The sequence below is a fragment of the Lepisma saccharinum genome, chromosome 7 (genome assembly GCF_977018435.1).
Source record: "Lepisma saccharinum chromosome 7, izLepSacc3.1, whole genome shotgun sequence".
In the NCBI taxonomy this organism is placed as follows: Eukaryota; Metazoa; Arthropoda; class Insecta; order Zygentoma; family Lepismatidae; genus Lepisma; species Lepisma saccharinum.
In genome coordinates this window covers 815,162-829,369 of record NC_139235.1, presented here as the reverse complement: position 1 = coordinate 829,369, position 14,208 = coordinate 815,162, and the positions used below count along the sequence as shown (strand labels likewise).

At 41.2% G+C, this 14,208-nt stretch overlaps 1 protein-coding gene across 1 annotated transcript in view; it reads right to left on the bottom strand.

Annotated features, from left to right (window-relative positions):
• Positions 1-14,208, bottom strand: part of LOC145989676 (signal-induced proliferation-associated 1-like protein 2) — a 136,065-nt gene that overhangs the window by 90,987 nt on the left and 30,870 nt on the right. The window lies entirely within an intron of this gene.

Below are 14,208 nucleotides of genomic sequence, written 5' to 3'. Positions count from 1 at the left end.
TACATGTAATAGTTGTTGGGTCCGATATTCTTATTAAAAAAAAGAACGTCAAAGGTAGGAAAAGATGGGAAAATGAGGGCTTACTACCAAAAAAAAGTACATGTAGTTAATCTCCCTTTCGAAAATCCTGGGCACGCCACTGCGAAACTGGACATTTTCTACAAAAAACGTGCCGAGTGCGACAGACAAGGTTCCGGCAGCAGCCTGCCGGGAACACGTGAGAAGAGACATGCTTCTTTCCATCCCGTTAACTTCCTAAAGGTTATCATCTTTACGCTTTCAGGTTCGCCGCTCTACTCCCATTCAACTGTGACGTCACGAAAATATCCCGCAAAGTTTTATTTCCCTCCTCTACTATGCGCGGGGAAGGGGGTGGTCCTTCTTAGGCACCCTGTTGCCACAATACGACGCAACGAACCGCAGGCAGCCAGCAGAGGGGAGCCGTGACATTTGCCCAGGTGGCAACATCGCCTTACGATCCGCGCAGCGTTGCCAACTGGGCAACTTTGGAACCAGATCTGGCTATTTCATACACGTGACTGGCAATATTTACAGTCGTCGATTTTAACGATTCAATTCACTTCAATCAAAATGTGTACGTGAGTGTACAGGCATCCACTTTTGAAATTTGTTTTCTTACACTGGAGGCTGTACGGTATAATTTAAAAACTTAACTGTATTATACTTTTACAGTTGATGTACAAGATTTTTTCATGCATGAACTGCACGAGGGTTCTTATTTTCTTGTGATGACCACCTAATATTAACAATTAATTTTTATTAAATTACAATAATCTTGAATCAAATGTTTAAATACAAAGATATAGTGAATATATTGGTAAAATAATTCAAACTACACTCTTAAACAGATAAGCACCGGGGAGCGAACCCGGGACTCTTTGATTACCAGCATGTACTCGGGGATACACCGACAAAGGCACAATTAACTGAATATTAGTGTTTTTAAACAACATTCCCCTCCCCTCGCCATGGAAGTCAATTATAGCAAGGGGTTTTATATTCGTGGTTTGCCCAGGATTGGCAACCTGTCTCGTCGTGTCTTACGTTAGCCACTACTTTAGAGAGATTGACTGATTGATTGATTATGTGCTTTATTTCACTTCGCTTTTTGTGCCACTTTTGGCTAATTTACGAAGATGGGGATGAGTGATGACGTGATGAATCGACGGACACTCCTATACATCCAAGCTCATGTAGGGATTCGAACCTGGGACCCCTGGCGTCGCAGAGCGATCTGCTAACCACTCCGCCACGAGGGCCGGCTTTAGAGAGATTGACAAACGTTGTTAAAAGTTGTATCAGAACCACTATGTGCCTCCACCGGGTATCGAACCCGTGAATCGCCCCAAGCATGGGCGTCCGGAAGGGGGGGCAAAGGGGGCACGGTCCCCATGGAAAATGAATGTGTTCCTAAAAATTATATATTTCACACATAATTTCATTTCAATCACAGTAATTTATGTTAATTATTATAAATTCGTTGAAGAAACATGATAATTTCAGACTGAAATAGTGTATTTTGAGGGGGCATCACTATTTTGAGGAAAATATGTATCCTTTGTCCCTCCTGGAAAAAAATTACCTTGCTTGCCCCTCCCTGGAAAAAACCCTGCGGACGTCCATGGCCCCAAGATGATGACGTTAACACAACGACATCGGGAAATAGGCTAATCTGGACTGGACCTGCAGTTTAAGGTGGGATACGAATCATCAGTAGCGTGCCCAAAGGGGGTGTTGATAGGGGTCATATTCCCCCACCCCACCCGGCCTAGTATTCCTAAAAAAAATTTCAAAGGCAGAAAAAAGATGAGGGTTGACTGCTAAAAAAAATAAACATAACCCCTCTCTTTCAAAAATCCTGGGCACGCCACTGCAAACCACTATGTGCCTCCACTAGGTATCGAACACTTTCACTACAAGGTGACTACCTCGCCACTACACCATCGGGAACGGGATGTAATGTAGCTCAATTTTAGGTGCGATGTGGTTATTTTTATTTCTACGGTTTGGCAACACTGCCCGTGACCCCCGCGGGAGAGTTCAACGTACGTTAAGAAGAAGAAGGGACTGGGCAGATGGGCAACGGGACCCGTCGTAGCCGAACTTTAAACAAAAGAAATGGATCTTCCCCCACACTTTCACCCGATTACCCGAAAGGTCGTGTTGTGATCTGGTTCCCGACAGCTCTTACGGACACGACTCGTGACGTATGGCCTGAAAAATGGAGCATCGTGCCTTCGATGACTGCCGCTCCTCCTCCTCACCCCTTCATCGTTTCCTCTTCAGTCCGGAGAGCGCCTGTGAACAGCCGGATATAGCAATATATTCGGAGCGGAAAATCAACCTCGAAATGCAAGAAATAATCTTGGCACTGCGTAACCGATATTGGCGCTCTCGCATTTATTGTGGGCGGTTCTGGTTCGATCTTATGATCCACGGTTGGCAATTACAAAAGTTGTGTCACGGGGTGCGTACGGCAAAGTCACACTCTACCGATATTGACAATTTAACCTAAACAAAATTTACTTTACTATGGGATATATTCACGCATAGCAAGCATATTACTTATAAATATGTCACATGCGTGATTACAATCAGTGGCGGATCCAGAAGTTACAGTTGGGAGGGGGGACCTCACTTCACCGAGAATTAATTCTAAGCTACGCTTGTACTGTTTTATATACGCAATATACAGCACCATAAACAGGAACTAAGCTGACTTTCATGTTTTACAGATTAGGGTATTATTTTGCAAAAAATAGAAGGTTCTATTCCAGCCTAGTTAGGCTGTCTACGAAGTCTGCAGCACAGATACTGAAACGCATAAGAACAATCTATTAGAAATTGTGATAAAACTGTTCATTTCGATAAGGTGATTGTCTTTCTGGAGTTGGCAATCTGATTTCTTGGAAGTTTGCAATCTAGATGCCGTTGCCACAGTAATATTGGGTGAGTCTTTTGAAAGAGGCCCCGTGGAAAATGTGCTCCTTGCTTGTAGGCAACCCTGGTACACCGAATAGAATAGCTGGGCAGAGAACAGTCCAGGATATGTCATGTCATCTCATGTTGTCGAATATGGTTGGCACCGATATCCTGGACTGTCCTCTAACCCGTTCTTCTCTTCGGTGTACCAAGGTTGCCTACATGCAATGAGCGCATTTTCCACGGGGCCTCTTTTAAAAGACTCACCCAGTATAATTTCCTTCAATGCGTCGACAACAAGCAAAGTGGTGCATAGTTAGAGATCAGTTAGTTCATTGAACGCTCCAGCCTAACTATTGCCTATTTTGGGGGGAGCAGGAAAATGTCTTGTAAGCTCTTGCATTGACTCATTCTCACCCAACAGGTCGTTAGGTGAGTTGATACCTTCCTGGAGATGACGCCTGCTCGAAAAAGTATTTAAACTAGTCTTCTCCTTTCCTTCATAGCCTAGGACCACGTGTGATAGGTAGTCCATACTTTGGGCCCAGCATACGCCACTGGTTATTACTGTATGTCATTATAATTCCTCCCATTGTCACGGTAAACTGAACGATTGTATATGTGGAGTCTCGGGTTCGATTCCCTTGTTGAGGCACATTGCACAGTGGTTCGGATTCAAATATAAACTGTAGGTCCAGTTCAGATTACCCTATCACGAGCATAAAGTGAAAACTTTAACAAGATTCTTGAGACTGTTAATTTTGGTGATAAGACAGAATATTTGAATGTTAAAAATATTAGGAATAATAGTCAGGGTTGTTAAAGGTCCAGGATTTTAAATAAATTCAATTCCGGTCCAGGAGAGAAAATCAGCAGGCGTAAATGGATTCTGGACCGTAAAGAGGCTTTTTATCTGTAAAGTATTTCTATTCGATCCAGGAACCTTTTTTCAGACTGAATTTAAATACGGTCCAGGAACCTTTAAGCAGGCTTAATTCAGTAAATGAATGTTACTTTTCTCTTCATAAACTTTTGTCTTCTCGTTTAATATCTAAGAAACTAAAAGTTAAAATATACAAAACAGTAATTTTGCATGTATTATTATATGGATGCGAAACTTGGTCCCTTACATTGAAAGAGGAACATAAATTGAGAGTATTTGAAAATAAGATCCTTAGGAAAATCTTTGGACCTAAAAGGGATGAGGAGACAGGTGAGTGGAGAAGGTTACATAATTTGTATTCATGTCCAGATATTATTAGAATGATTAAATCAAGAAGACTTAGGTGGGCAGGCCATGTGGCACGAATGGGAGAGGAAAGAGGAGTTTACAGGATTCTTGTTCTGATGGTAAGAGACCTGTAGGAAGGCCAAGACGAAGATGGAGGGACAACGTTGAGATGGACCTAAAGGAAATCGGTAGGGATGGAAAAGGGTATATAGATCTTGCTCAGGATAGGGTCAGATGGAAGGCCTGTGTTGCTGCAGCCATGCACCTTCGGGTGTAAGAAGGCTAGAGAGTTAGTTAAGAGGGGGGGATTGCCCATATCGTCCTCCCCTTGGATCTGCACCCAATCGACTGTGAGCTTGCGTGGCTGACTAAGCACACACACGACAACCTCTTTCTGTCACTTTTGGTTGACGATCAAGGGCGTAAACAGATTAACAAATGAAGGCGGTCTACATTAGACACACAACAACAGAAGCTTCTGGAAACTGATTGTCCAACTAAGACGCAGGTGGAACTTCACATCCTGAGCTTGAAGGAACGGTGAGAACAGTAATTGAAGCGGTGTTCGAGAAAGTGTAAGCTGAATCTTTGCTTGAGCCTTGGAGCTAACAGAGTGTCCAATGGGGCAGCTGGAGGGGATGCCATTCCACGCTTCACTTCGAGCACTGAAGGGGAAAAAGCATGGACAAGTTCAGAATGGAGTACATGAAACAAATTTCTAAAAATGTTAATTGTGAAAGCTTCAAAGAAAAGAAGGCATTAGCAGAACAGAAGCAAATGCAACAAAAAGGAACATAATGAGTCCCCATGGCGCGTACCTTCCGTAAACACGACGTTGAAGTAGGACGAACATGAAGTGAGCAGCCACATAACGCGAGAGAGGACATTTTTCAAAAGCTACAAAAAAATCTTCAACAAATAACTTCCGATGGACACTTGAGAAGTGCCACATTTTTACATAAGCCTACTCCTAAATGCCCTACAAGAATGAGTATTTGGCCTCCCAAAATTATTTTATCTATAGTTTTAGTGGTTGGCTACGCCCTCCATCTCCCCCCCCCCTTCAAGGCAGCGGCACGCTTTATATTTAAATATGAATGGCATCCGCCCTTCTTGGGATAGGATTTCCTACAGACTACCGTATCTGTTGACATCCAAGTGGCACATCATGGCTGCGACTCAGTGTTGCCACAACAGAAAGAACGGATTTCCCCCTTACACGTGTAAAATTTCCCTCTTCATCCAAAATTTCCCCCTTATATTATAACATTGAAATCACGGTCACAAAACTTTACAAAACGTTATTATTATTAGTGATAGTAATAATACAATTATTACTAGTTCCATTGAAGAAAATATTAATCAACACATTTAAATCCCATTAAATTGATGAAAGTAAGAAGGGAATAATAGCAGACAATTAAAATTATTGATAGCACATTCATTTAATTTTATTTTATTTGTTATTTAGCGTCGCTTTTCTGTTACTTTTGACTAAAATGTCACAAACATTTCAAAAATTAGTTCGTAAGGAAATATATTGTTCCAAGCCAATTATGTTTGGGAGTAATACATGTGAACTGGATGTTTTCAAAACAACCTGAAATTTTCATATTTTCATGAATTTCCCTTTCACCTAAAATTTCCCTTACGTGGCAACACTGCTGCGACGGACTTCCTCCGTGAAACGCATCCCCAAGGAGCAGACGCAGCTGAACACACACCACGTGCCGTGCCAGCTGCTATGGCACCTATGCACCCTCGCAGTCAAACAAAGGTATTTATAGAAAGCCTAGACGCATCCAATGCAGAGAGTGTGTGTGTTTCGGAGCTAACGTCGCTCTCCCCTTGATTTATTAGTCTCATCGAGATCAGTGTTGCCAGCAGCCACTGACAAAAAGTATTTCTATAGGGTCTGAACCAATGGCTTCTTACATGCAAGACCCACGCATACGTTTACATACGTCATCATTGCACAGGGGCGTATCCAGAAAGTAAATTTGGGGACCAGCCAGGAGTGCCCATCCCCCCCACCCCAGACCAAGGGCGCATCTTCTATAATAGAATGAGGATAATTCTCTCTTGTTTTTTTTTTTTTAATTCTTGGAATCGTAATTTCAGAATTTGACACTTTTCAGAAGCATTTTGAAATATTTGACATCTCTTGGGTACGAAAGAGCAGAGGCTAAATTGTGATGAGGGCTCTAAATACTTAGACAACTGTACAGTAAAACTGAAAACATTTTCACAGAGTACAATTAAGAAAGTCCCCTTTTCAACTGCGGCTACAACATCATTTGGTTGGGATGGTTCACTCAGACAGCTCCATTTAACTGAAGTCAGATTTTCAGCTGGCATGCATATCACTACCCAGTGTGAAACTAGAAAAAAAAAATCTTAATGGACTTTTTTTTCAGAATCCACAAAACGTGCACACAGAGAATTTTCTATATCTCCCACATCATGTGTCTCATTGAAAAGTATACTGAATCTACCATAGAAAAAAAAAAGAAAAAAAAAAAGGAATTTGGGTGTGGTCCGGACCTTCTGGACCCACCATCTGGATACGCTCTTGTCATTGCAGTGGAAAATTTATGATAAGTAGAAGGAAAACTGACTTGGTTTGGACGTAGTAAGTGTATTGTGTGTGGAGAAAGTTAAAAAAAAAAAATACATTTGCGACCAAGGGTAGAAAAACATTCAGGCGCCAGCCCTTTTTCCCAGGAGACAACTTTTAATATTTTTTTATATATTTTGAAACATGGTCTAATCAACTATCCAACTAGGATAAAGCTAGACATTTAGAAACATGATCTTAAAACATTTATTAATACAAGATTTGATTAAAAGTACAGTAAAACCTCGTTAATCCGGACCCGATAAGCCGGACTTCGCTTAATCCGGACAAGCAACAAAAAAAAAGCAGAATGCAAGGTTTTAAATGTGGCTGGAAGTCAACAAGAGAACTTCCCAAAGAAAAGGCAGTCAACCACTGATGGAATTCTGTTTCCCTCAGACTTTGTACTGTACTGTATAGTGTATTTAGGCCTATGCACTTTAAATACACCATAATACACGTGTTTTGTTGCTAAAACCGGAGTTTTAATGCACTTTCTACTGTTCTTTTAGGTTATTTCAGTTAATCCAGACTTTCGTTAAACCGGTCAGCTTATCCCCCATTAGTCCGGATTAACGAGGTTTTACTGTAATTAATTATTGCGCCAGAGTGGCATTCCTAAAGAAGGCTCAACTGGTAGCACCATGGATAACTATTCAATAAATTGTTATACATGAGTGACCCTACCATATCGATGCACATTTGACAATTTGAGCAGCAACAGTGGAAAATTGTATAATGTCATGTATCTTACTCTGATTTAATGATACACGTGGTACAGAAAACACAAACTCTAAAACACATACTGCATTCGTTATTATTATTATTTGCCTTTTTTCTTTGTTCCCAATTTCAGTGTAAAATGGCCATTTGTGCAGTATCTGAAATATTCTCAATAAATAATAGTAATGGAAATTTCTATAATTTGAAAATTCAGGTACCAAGTAAAAATTGTCAATCGACATGGCGTCCTGTATTTTACTACCCTGGTTTGCGAATATTTTTCTGATATCATGCTGGGCATTGGCCTACCCTAATGACGTAAGCAAAAAACAAAGGGTTTGTCTAAACACAGTTAAAACATCGAACGTCACAATCGATATTCTTTCGACATTTGGCACAAGAACTTTCGGAAACGATTTTGAAGAAAAACTACGTTTGTGCAAATGGGTATAGTTTAACTCGCGTGAAAAAGTAGGCAAAGTTAATTTTTGCCTTTCAGAATTGGCGAGTATAGTCGCTGTAAACTCAAGTCATTGTAGTAATGGCGGCGATTGCGGAGGGGCCGTGGGGAACAGGTACCTCCATTTTCGCCCCCGCACAATGCTAAACCTTATCTACAAAGGGAAGCAAACTGTCCTTGCTCCCTCTCCACCCAGTTTTGGCACCTGAGCCCCCCAGTTCTGGAACCCAATCTCCGCCACTGGTTGGGTTTATTACTAGAATTCTCCTGGGTTCGATTCCCGTTGGGAATCCGGTTCCAATTAGCCTACCTGTGCACGAATTGGGCTTTACTCTTCGATTATTTTAGTTGAGAATTACAATTAAATACCTATTTAAAAAAGGCGTAATATTTTGAATTGCATTTTACGTCGATTATCTTCCATTTTTGGTTAATTGCGAGGAAACGCGCTGTGGCAAGTTACAATCACGGTTGCCAATGGAATACGAGAAAACCAGTCCACATCCCGACTCACCAATGCATTAGAAGTACGGCTACTGTTATTATTGACATTATAAATGTGGAATTGATGTGGTGGTGTCCACAACTGGCAACCCTGCTGCTCGCAGACCACGTGGAAGCCAGAGGATGCGGTAAAAATAAGAATCGTAATAACAAAAATCTGCTGTTATGAAGAACCTCCCACGAGTAATACATGGGTCCATCCACCCACAGCTGTACTCGCAGCTTTCCATATCCACAATAGACCTCGTGATGAGATGCACACAAACCATCTGCCTGGAATCAGCGACTGCAGGGGGCAGTGTTGCCATATCGGAATAACATAAAAGAGCTATGTTACAGCAATAGATTGCTTTAGAGTATCAACTAGTGTCGCACGACAGCTGGTTCTAACAGGGTGGCTACTCTAGGACCATGATAAAATTCAAGTATAATTCACGGTTTTCAAGGTAAATTTTACAAAAATTGAAGGTTACAAGCAGATGTTCTCTATATTTAAACCTTACGTATTACCGCCTCTCAACATCCACACACACAAATATAGCTAGTAACGATATAAAGGGTATATTTAAAACATTTAATTTGATAGTTTACATTTGCCATTTCACATACTCAGACTCAAAATACATCTACAAGCACAAGTCACAAATGTCACAGTATATATTCACAAGCACAAGTCACAAATGTCACAGTATGTATTCTAATCTGCGAAAAATTGTTAATTGCGTAAGAATTCCAAACTCAAATCTACCTTATCATCTTCAAGATATCTTATCTTGCAATAATCTTAGGTCTGTCAGATTGCTCTACAAAGGACACTAACAAAGTAAACGGAGCATTATTTTCCTTCCCGATAAAAATAAAAACTAAACTGTCAATAACTCGCCTAACGGCTCATTTATAAATATGTATAAATTCAATAGGATTTGGATTAATAAAAGTTGCAATTCTTCACGTATACCGAGAAAAAGTCAAGCAGAATTCACGCATAATTCCCGGAGCCAATAATTCACGCAGAATTCCCAGAATTCCCGGTGAGTAGCCACCCTGTCTAACCACCGTGAAATCTGATATATTGAAAAGTATGACCACATCTTCCATAAAAATAAGAGCTACATTTTCACACAGAAAACAAAACTGGTCGTTTTCACTACTACAAGAAAAACCTTAAAAGTCCGACAAAATTTACAGGACAGACTGTAAACAGCTCAAATTTACAGGAGGTGCCAACTGTTATTTACGACCTCAAGGCTGCAACACTGAGTTTCACAACACCATTTTTGTCATTTTGAAGATGGCGCCTCCTGCATACACATGCACAAACGTGGTTTCTTGCCCTCTGGAAGCCTAAAAACTTGTAGACATTCTACAGCAAATTAAAATTCAATGTCTCTATGCATGCTCTCCACACCAGCAAGTTTACAAACAGACAAGCGGAAGGGTGGAAAATACCTTCGCAGTGACTCATCATAAGTGACTGCACATTGATTCCAATTATTATTATTCTTGAGGCATACAGGTGCTAACTCAAATTTGAAAATATATGTGGATCCATGGACGTACGCAGGATATTTTTCAGGGAGGGGCAAGGAAGATTTTTTTTTTCCAGGGGAGCAAACAAGGCATATTTTCCCCAATAATAGTGTTGTTCCCTCAAAAACCATTGCTTAAATTTGAATTACCATGTTCGTGCAATAATTAACACATATTATTGTGGCTCAAATGAAATTATATGCGACTTTCAATTTTCAGGGAGGGGCCACTGCACCTCCTTGCCCCCCTCCCGCAACCCAACATGCAGAAACCTTTAAAAAAATAAGGTTTTCAGTTAACTCTCCGTTGTAAATTTGCCAATGTAATTAAACAAATGTGCACGCGATTACTAAAAGAATTGGTTTCTGGTGAACCACCAACTCCTCGCCGCCCTTTTAAACAGAAATCATTCTTTGGTTTTGCTTTCTGGAGTAAGTTCATTACGAACAGAACAAATGAAACAAATACGCATGAAGGCGGAACTCCTCTGTGATAGAGTATGTGGCAGGGTTGTTAAAGCTTCAGGAATTTTAAGTAAATTCAATTCCGGTCCAGGAGAGAAAATCAGCAGGCGTAAATGGGTTCTGGACCGAAAAGAACCCTTTTATCTGTAACGTATTTCAATTCGGTCCAGGAGCCCTTTTTTCTGAATGAATTTAAATACGGGCCATGAACCTTTTTTCTGGAAGAATTTCAATTCGGTCCAGGAACCTTTTTTTCCACAACAATTTAAATACGGTCCAGGAACCTATTTTCAAGAACAATTAAAATACGGTCCAGGGACAGTTTTTCAATGTAACAATACGCAACTTGGACCGAATTTAAATTGTGCGAGAAAAAAGTTTCCGGCCCTGCAGCGGAACCCAATAGAACCCATTGGAATTTATGGGTTCCTGCACCTTTAAGAACCCTGGGTGGTCCATTTCCACACCCCACTATGATGTAACACGGGATCTATACTCTATTCCGGGAATCTATGGAGCAAAAGAACGAAAACAAGTCTGCATGACTCAAGAGGGGTCGACCAATGAACGCGTGTGAGAGGGAAGTGAGTGCATGAAGAGGAAAATGCGGCTGCAGTGGCGTGCGAATTAAGGGGGGATGCCGAGGATTCCCCCCCAAAAAAATATCCCCGGGAAAAGGGGAGTTACGACATTTCCGACACCGTCATTTGCGACACTAAGCCAAAAACTGTTTTTTCCCGTCATAAGCGACACTGCTTGGATTTTCCCCTACGATTTCTAAGTTATTTACCAGAATTAGCGACATTTGCGTACGTGCAGCAGCAATTGCGTCTCTGAAGAAACGATTATAAAACAGATCCAGACGTGCGGCTGTGTATAAGAATGTGTTCAGCTCTGGCTTACCTCCCTGTGGCTGACGTCGATGATGGATGGCTGTGTGTGATGGAAGATGCGCCAAACCACGATATATTGAGAAAATTTTTGGATTATTTTGTTGAACGGTGGATGAACAACTCTGATCTCGACATTTCCATATGGAACTGCTCCCAGCAGAGGCGCAGGACGAACAATGCAGTCGAGGAGGCGCAGGACTAACAATGCAGTCGAGGGATGGAACCATACAGTTAATGTATTGATGGAAAAGTCAAGTCCTAACGTGTACCAATTAGTGAAGACTTTAAGATTAGGAGCTGTGTACAACGACTACTTATGTGAGAGGAGGGCCTTGAATCTTAAAGGGAAACGTAGACGAAGTCAGTACATTACATTAGATGAGAGAATACAAAGAGCGTTTGCCAACTATGAAATGCATAGAGATCTTAAGGGCTTTTTGAGGAGAATGGCGTACGTTCAGAAATTAGAATGAAAATAGTAAGATGTTGGTTCAACTACAAGAGAAACGACTCATTCTACATTTCTACATTGACAAGGGATTGCAGTCTGCTCCTATACTGACAAGGGATCTAAAAAATCAGTCATTGACAAAGGATAAATACATCCAGCTTTAAAACACCCAGCTTCCATGATGCCAGTGTAAAGGAAAACTAATAAAGGTTTTAAAAACACACCAGCTTCAATGATGCTGCCAGTCCTAAGCCTGGATAAAGTGTGACGGGAAGCTATTTACACTTTGTGTCGCAGATGACGGTGTCGCAACTGTCATGGAATATATTTTCCATATGACGGCAGAAATGCTAGTGTCGCATACGACGGTGTCGCAAAAGTCGTGGATTCGGGAAAAGGAAATTATTTTTATCCCTGCCAGGGATGTTTTATCCCCCTTAAAGAAAATGGAATTGAAAGGATATAAATATGTCATTTCATAAGTAGGAATGTAACAAACACAATTGTGTGGATTAAAGGATGCCATTCTGCAAGAAGAGGATATTCGTGAGTTTCACATGATTGCCAGCAGGTGTCAGTAGCATGCTCCCCCCGCGCTCGCATCAAATTCAAGTAAGTTGGCGACGTAGCAACAAAAATCTTTCTGTGTATTGCGCTTCGAAGTGTGTGAATCTGTTACAACAGCGCAGCGTGAATTTCGACAACGTATGGTGTTTAACCTCCTACCGCCACATGAAGTTGTCCAGCATATGAGAGACACACTTAAACTTAACGTTTTTGGCAGCAGTGGCTCCAGACATGTTTGCATCTGTATGTGTCATTCTCCTACCGTATGAGCATATGCCGAGCATCCAAAGGAAGTCACATGGAGCACTTATGAACATTTTTTATGTAAAAATGTATGTAGAGCTGTGTATTTTAAAAGCCATTTCAAGTTCCTGGGTGATTATTTTTTTAAAAAATCCTGTATTATTAAAGTTTTCACAAGAAACGGGTAGGTAGATTAGATGGACGTTAAGTTTGAACTTGGCAACAGGAATTTGAACAGGTTTTCGGTGTCAATACTTCGATAGCTCTATTTCTGTACGAGTTTGGGTTTTCTTATAATGTAAATATAGTGGGTGTTCCTAGATTACGTGTAAATGTTATAATATTTAATGAGCAAGGTTAGAACCAACATTCTAAGGTACTTACAACCGCAATGCAATAGTTTAGTTTACTGACTGGTAACATCTAGCTACACAAATTCGCTTGGCCAAAAAATCTATCTCCGAAAATAAAATGACAAATACGCCACTGAGTAGCCATCTTTCCAAACGCAAAAAACTAAGAGTAGATCTTCCCATGTGGATCCAAGGGTGCCAAAGGTCCAGATCTGGCTTAAAAAACCAAGGTTGGCAACAGTGACCACGAAACCTCTTCAGCAGAAATCCATCCGCAACGTTGCCCTGATATCCTGTCCATTGTTGACAGGACGGGGCGTGACACATCTGACCTCATTACATATGGCGAACAAAAGGGCAACGGGAGGGAGGGGGGAAGGGCAGCTCGTTCCTTGTAACACAGAGAGACCTACACAACTTTTCCCCCGTAATTCTTTTATGCCTGCAATCAACACTATCGCCTTCAATACGGTAAAAACCGCCGGCGCCCGCCATGTTCTCACAATATGTATGCAAATGGAGACCGCCCCTTCCCTCATGGCACGGTTCAATCGTGGCGGAAGTGACACAATGGCGTAAACAAGAGATCGGTGGGGAAAGCTTCCAGCGGCGGCCCATTTGGGGGGACAACGGTTCCACGACCTCGCGTCTCCCTTTTTTTCTAAATATTGCATAAGCTCTCTTGTGCAATGTGCATTTCTGCAAGAATTCCTCGATCTCCTCCCCATCACCAATCACATTGAAGAAAGGTTGGGATCTTCCGTTCTCATTATGCGTCCATCCACCATATCTTTTGTGTTTTCTTTTGGTGTGTTCGCTGGCGTTTGGTGCGAGGCACATCCAGCTGCTAACGGGTTTTTCAGAAAAGCTGATAGCACCAAACTGAACCCTCCTAATTTTCTTTAGTTTTGTTTTAAAAAATGGACAGAAAAGTAAATGATTTTCACTCTTCTTCAGCAGCTACATAAAATCGTATAGTCTCATTTTGTAGAGCAGAACGAGAGCTATAAAATGGTATAATATAATCATTGCAGCCCCGAAAGTTCCAAAGATAAATGTTAATCGCTAGGCTCAAAGCGTCACCGACTTACATTCGAAAACAGAAATGTTGAGCATAATCCAGTGTAAGAAGTTGATTCAAACCCAGTAATTGCAACGTTTACTTCCAAAATAGAGGATGTCTAAATATGGGCGAAGGTTTAAATATGGGTTTTGGAGTTATCAGCGCT